We start from the raw sequence: 6718 nt of genomic DNA on the forward strand, positions 1-6718 counted from the left end.
TCCAAGGAGTAGAAGGAGGCATGAATAACATTTTCAAGACTCTTTTTAACCCTGGCTGGCATAGCTCAGTGGATTGAGCTGGGGCTGCGAACCAAAGTGTTGCAGGTTCGATTCCCAGTCAGGGCACATGCCTGGGTTGCAGGCCACAGCCCCCAGCAACCACACATTGATGTTTCTCTCTCTCTATCTCCCTCCCCTCCCTCTCTAAAAATAAATAAATAAAAAATCTTTTTTAAAAAAGTAAAAAAAAAACTCTCTTAAAGCTCTTGCTCCATAATGTGTTGAGAAAATCAAACCCATTCTAATCTCCCAACTATATAAGAAGTCTTAGATATTTGAAATAAAAAGAACACACTGAGTGGTGTAATTCCGTAGGTTGGGTGTCATTCTGCAAAACGAGAGGTTGCCAGTTCAATTCCCAGTCAGGGCCCATGCCTGGGTTTTGGGTTTGGTCTTCAGTTGAGGCGTGCGAGAGGCAACTGATCGATGTTTCTCTCCCCCTCTTTTGGCCTCTCTTCCCCTCTCTCTAAAAATGAATTAAATCTTTAAAAATAAAAGGACCAACCACTCAATAGAAAAATGGACCAGGACGTGAACAGAGTTTACAGAACAATACCAGGCGTCCCTCACACTCTGGGAAAGAGCTTAGTCTCCATTATAACGGAACACAAAGTAAACTAAGGTATCATCTGTCTCTATCAGAGTGACAAAGGTCCTAAAGTTTGGTAACGTTCTGTTGGCACATGTATGGGGGAATATACCTTCCCATTGGTAGGAGTACGAAACGCTGTGATTCCCTGTGGAGAAGAATCTGGCAATATCTATGAACTTAATTACCCTGAAATCACAGTCTCACTTCTTGGAATACAAACTACCCATACACATGTACATGCACAAAGGTATATACACAGCTACTCATGACAACATTGTTTTAGTGGTAAAAAAAAAATGGCAGCAACCCAACTGCAAAGACGGGTTACATAAATGCACTGTAGTGCCTCTGCCCTGTGTCCAAGCCCTGATTCAACGTCCCGACCAATCACTGAGCTGATACCGTGGGAGAGGGGCGGAGTGTCAAGCCTCATCGAGTGGGTCCCAGGGGAGTCCGAGCTGGCACCTGCACCGTGCCCGGGGGAGCTGTGTTTGTGGGGCACAGAAACGGTTCAGCGTGTGAAACTCACAGGCAAACAACGTTAAATGAGAGGCAACGCGTGTTCGTTTGGGGTCACTAATTAAAATTTGGGGACCGGATTCAGGCAGATATCCAGTGTCCCAGTGACAAGGTGGAGGCAAGGGATTTTTATGAGAAAAAGGAAGGGACGATTACATGAAAAGGAGAGAATTCCCACCGGCACGAGCAAGCGGAGTTCCTCTTGGGCCCTGTGTGCCGGGTCACTGACTCTGTCTTCCGACGGCGAGCCCGTGACCACCAGGGCACCTGCCTTCCTACCGGGTTGACAAGGAGTTACCTGGAAAACCATGCTGCTTTTAGCCCGGTGCAGAGGTCTGGCCCAGTCCGAACACCCAAGGAGCCAGGCCTTGCGAGGCAGCTCCTCTGGAGTGGGGGTTCAGACACCATTCTGAAATGGGGGTTTATGTCACTTTTCGTAACTGTGACTAAGAAATATTTTTCACAAAACAGAGTCACAGTTCATTTCATAATCATAATTCCCTCCACCCCCGTCACACCTCCCACACCTACACTTCCTCTGCTGGGATAAGAGTAAGCTGAGTGAAAGAAAGTTCCAGAACCCTTCCTTTATCCTTGGTAACTGTTGGCCTGCCTCCTAAACTCTACCTATTTATTTGTCAAAAAAAAAAAAAAGAAGAAGAAGAAGGCAAAGGAAACTCAGTAGCTTAACAGACAGAAATGAGTCTCTGTGTATCCTACTTCCCACCGACGGCAAAGGCTCCAGCCAGGCCAAGCTCAGCCGGCATTGCTCAGTCTGGGATGATGCTCCAAGCAGCTGAGCTACCTGGCCAGGGCACCGTTGCTCGGCTTTGCGGGGGCTGCTCTTCCTGCCCTCGCGGGACACGCTTGGCACACGCTCGTTCTGGAGGGAGTGCCCCAGGCCCACTTCCCACACGGCCTTTTCTACAGCTGCCGTGCTGGGGAGAGGGCCTCGTGGTTGCTTCTCCTCAGGGTTCCCAGCAGGAAATGGCACCGGTCCCTTCTCATTTGCAGAACTCCAACTCCAAGGGGCTGCAGAGGAGGGCCCCTTCTCCAGGCCCATAGCACCCCCTTCCCCAAATCACAGGACTGTGACTTGGCAGGGACTGGGTGGTGGGGGCTGGGGGGGGCAGGGAAGGAGCCGAGCAGCCTTCCCCTTCAGAGTGGCACCCGCCATCCAGGCGAGAGCCTCATCTTAGCCCAGTTGAGTCATACTAGGCAGATGCCTTGTGAGTCAGCTCGAATCGCTTGACAATCGGCCAGGTGATTTTTCTTCTTGCAGGATGAACATATCCTATAGAATCACAGCAAAACTCTAGTTGCCACACCCTGAGTGAAGGTTGTCCTTCTGGGAAATGTGTTGCCCTGGAGTGAACTTCTCCTACCGTCTCAGACCCGTTCATTCTGTGTGCCCCTCGGACATCTTAGCGGTGGAATGGGCATCCAGAGGAATACGGATAACGTGTGGCCCGAGATCCGGTTTTGGAAGTGCTGTTGATCTGCCCTGGCTAGTGTGGCTCAGTGGATTGAGTGATGGCCTGCGAACCAAGAGGTCGCAGGTTCGAGCCCCAGTCAGGGCACTTGCCCGGGTTGGGGGCTAGGTCACCAGCTGGGGGCATGCAAGAGGCAACCGAATTGATATATGTCTCGCACATCGATATTTCTCTCCTTCTTTCCCTCCCTTCCTATTTCTCTAAGTAATTTTTTTTAAAAAGAAGAAGAAGAAAAAGAGATGCTGTTGATCTAAACATGGGGAAAACGAAGACTTAGGACCAAACTGCTCTGGCACCCTGCTCTGGGTGTCTTGCAGTAAACCAGAATTTGTCTTGACCAAAATCTCCACAGACACATGTCAATTGAACAGGTGATCCGATGGGTAGGTTCCAACTAGAAAATGGAAAAAAAATAACTCCCCAGTGTTAAATGGGTTGAGGCATTTTTCAGATAAAAGTTAATTTCCTGCAAGACTATAAAGAGAAAACGATTGGTAAAAATTATTTTCTTTTTTTTTTAATTTTAATTTTTATTTTTTTTAAAGATTTTATTTTATTTATTTTTAGAGAGGGAAGGGAGGGAGATAGAGAGAGAGAGAGAGAAATATCAATGTGTGGTTGCTGGGGGTCATAGCCTGCAACCTAGGAATGTACCCTGACTGGGAATCGAACCTGCGACACTTTGGTTCGCAGCCCGCACTCAATCCACTGAGCTACGCCAGCCAGGGCTGGTAAAAATTATTTTCAAACGTACTGATTTTGAATTAATGGACTTAACTGAGGGGTAGTTCTTTTGCAGACTGCCTTTTTCTCATGTGCAATGAGAAATGTTTTTGTTTGAATACTAATAGGCTCCACGAGACAAACCACATTGTGGAAGTAAGTAACTTACAAGTCTGTGGAGGCCCGATGGGATCAAAATAGCTACAAAAGTATCTTGCTTGTTACCTCCTTCAGAGTCCTGGTCTCTCCCACCCCCACCCTCCAAGTGATGCTGACATCTCTTTCAGGCTAAGCTTCCTACTGACGCCTTGGAGAGTTAGGTTTTCCTTAAAGCAGGGTCCTCCATGCTGGCTAAGACAGGGGTTAGGCCTGAGTCAGACGCGCTGGATGCAGGATCCAGAATTCGCAAGTCACACAGGGAGAGTAGTGGTGGGTGTGTGCGAGGGAAGACCGCCAAGTCTGCTGGTGGCGGGGACGGGAGCCAGGGCCCACAGCTATGCTGTCAGCAGAATTCTCAGGCTCCCCTGCTGGGGCCGCCTGATTGGACGGCCACTCGGGAAATCCGCGTGTCAGTTTCTTATGAAGTCGTGTAAACACTTCCTGCAGGAGCCCGCTGTTCCGCTCGTAAATGTTCCCAGCGCCTTGACTCATAATGACCTGAAATGCAAACTGCACAGTGTCCACCCAGAGGTGAGGGGATACATACACTGAGGGGAGCCATACGGTGGAACAGCAGCCACCAGCCAATCAAAAGCTGACTTTTAAACAAGTACCCGGTACCCACGACACAGATGTGCCTCAGAAGGGTGTTGCCGAGTGAAAGAAGCCAGACACCAGAGCTAGTGATGTCTAAACGGTCCGCACATTACTGTCTTCTATGACTGTTATGTTGCCAGATCTCCAATACAACAGATCTTTGCTATTCCTCATTCTCAGAGTGGACTCTTGATTAAAAATAATAATAACAATAACCAGTCTTCTCTGACAACCCCCCTTTGAGGGGGGGCATACTTAGCAGACTCTCAGGGTGACTTTGCACCCAGTTATCGCCCACACTCCCTGGATGGGCCCTGGGTATGGCCAACGGATTTCTTTCCACTTGCTACTCCTCTCACTCAGGTCCCGGCACGCGGGAGCAGAGAAGGAGCTCTAAGAAGAACCAGATGTGATGACAGGCTCCCCGATTTTACGAGCGGAGCTCAGCAGTGCTGTGAGAATCGCCCTGTTTTTCAGGCCCATGTCGTGAGAAAACCTTGAAAGACAAAGAAGTCTCCTTCTCCTTGAAGGATATTTATTTACAATTATTCAGATTTAGCCCATTCGAAATAAAATGTGACCCTTATTCATCTGTGCTTTACATGGTACCCTTTCGGGATGGGCGGAAGCAACTCATCTGCAAATACCCGTCGGTGAATGCCGTCCAAGACTGGGCCCCAGTGTCTGAAATACCCCGACCCTTGAAAAGGCGGTGGGCCCGGTGCAGGGCGGTGTAGCCCCAGCACCGCCTCTGTGCCCCGCATCACCCAGGCCCATCGGGGCTAGGAAAACACCAAGATGACTTTTTGAAAAATAACCTTTCCATAATATGTACCAGAACAGGCCCTGCCCCTAGCTCTTATGAACGCAAAGTCTGTATCTTATAAAAGACTGGCACTCCCCCTCTATGAAATATTAACTTGGAGAACTTTGAGTCTTCCGGGCACTTCCGGCAGAACATACATGGCTCACACGGTGTTGTGCTGGGTTTTGTCAGTACGTGGGAGAAGGGACACTTCACTCCCAAGTAAGAGAGGCTCTGCTGATCGGTCTGGAGGGGCATGGAACGGCGTGGGGTCCGTCCGTGTTCACACTGCACACACCTCACTGTGGGGAGTTTCATCGAGCCTCACTACCGGACGTGGCCGTCACTCACTAAATTCTTGTGCCCTAAACTCCCTCAGTAGCAATCCCACTTGTTTTATGGCTTTCTACCGTGACCGTCACTTTTTCTTCCTGGACACAGGGATGAGCGACCCCCTCCCCAGCGCATTCTAGATCAGTCGTGGCAACCCGATGTGTCCCAAGGGTAATCCGAGGCTTCAAGGACACGGGACAGGCCTGCCCCTCGTCCTAGGCCTGCCAAGGGGCAAACCTCACCCTGTGTTTCTATGTTGTTCACCAACCGTCCTGAGCCTTAGCTCAGTCCTTCCCGGTACAACTGGGAAGACTCAGGAAAATCTACAGGAGACGTTTTCCAGCCCACCTGTTGACAACAAGAAGACAGGTCAGTGACCGTGACAAGACCCGTAGCACACGACAGCGGTCACACACACACACACGTGGTATCTGCTGTTTTGCCGCCTGCTCCACCTGAACTCTCTGGTCTGGGCGAGGAGTCAAGACAGGGAGACAAAGGGGACTCATCTCAAGACCAAGCCTGACCCGCTCTAGATGCCGTATCTTGACCCAGTTACTGTGGTCTTGTCATCAGGAGCTAAAAATACCAGTTCATGAATCGCCACCTTCGTATACGGAGTACTTAAATGTTTTCAAATGGAGAATCTGTTCTCATGCACCACCAGGCACTGAGGGAAAGTCCCGTGATGCCAGGGCCTTTCACTTGACATGCAACGTGTGACAGTTTAGTGGCGAAAGACTGAAGAACAAAGCTCCCCGAATGTTACCGGCAACACACGAGTCTAACTTCACACACTGGTACTTCCCCTCTCCAACTCAGTGGAAAAATACAGAGGTAACTGGCAACTGAGAGACCACTGGGCTCACCACTGAGGAACCTGTGTTGTTAGACCCCGGCACTTAATCCTAGTCTGGGCTACACTGAAAATCACCCCCGGCACCGGTGGAGTGTGGTGCCAGTTTCTGAATGAGAGTTACAACTGAACAGGGCACGGTGGTTTCCATGAAACACTAATACTTCCACGAAAGGTGCTGCAGAAACTGAGCCCTTAGAAGAATGTATTCTGGACTTTTCTTGCCTGGATACTAACAACGAGTGAACACTAGTATCTTCAAGAGTTGGAAGAACCAGAGGTAAGACAGTTTTATGAAGATTCCAATTTAAAATAAAACATTGCTAAGAGGCAATAAATAAAATCACAGAATAAGACAATGACAAGCAGCCCTCTATTCCATTTGTTAAGAATTCTCTCCTCTGTTGTTTTATTTTTCTCTCTTTTTAAAAGGACAAATTACGCAAAATGGGTTTCTCATAGTCTTTGGGTTTTAGCATACCTTGGTGGGTAGCTAATCCTTGGCTGTGCGTGAGCCCCTCTGTAAATACATTGGAATGTATTTGAGTAATATAATGACCACCTGTGAATCCACCACACAC

The sequence above is a fragment of the Phyllostomus discolor genome, chromosome 11, assembly GCF_004126475.2.
Source record: "Phyllostomus discolor isolate MPI-MPIP mPhyDis1 chromosome 11, mPhyDis1.pri.v3, whole genome shotgun sequence".
Classification (NCBI taxonomy): domain Eukaryota; kingdom Metazoa; phylum Chordata; class Mammalia; order Chiroptera; family Phyllostomidae; genus Phyllostomus; species Phyllostomus discolor.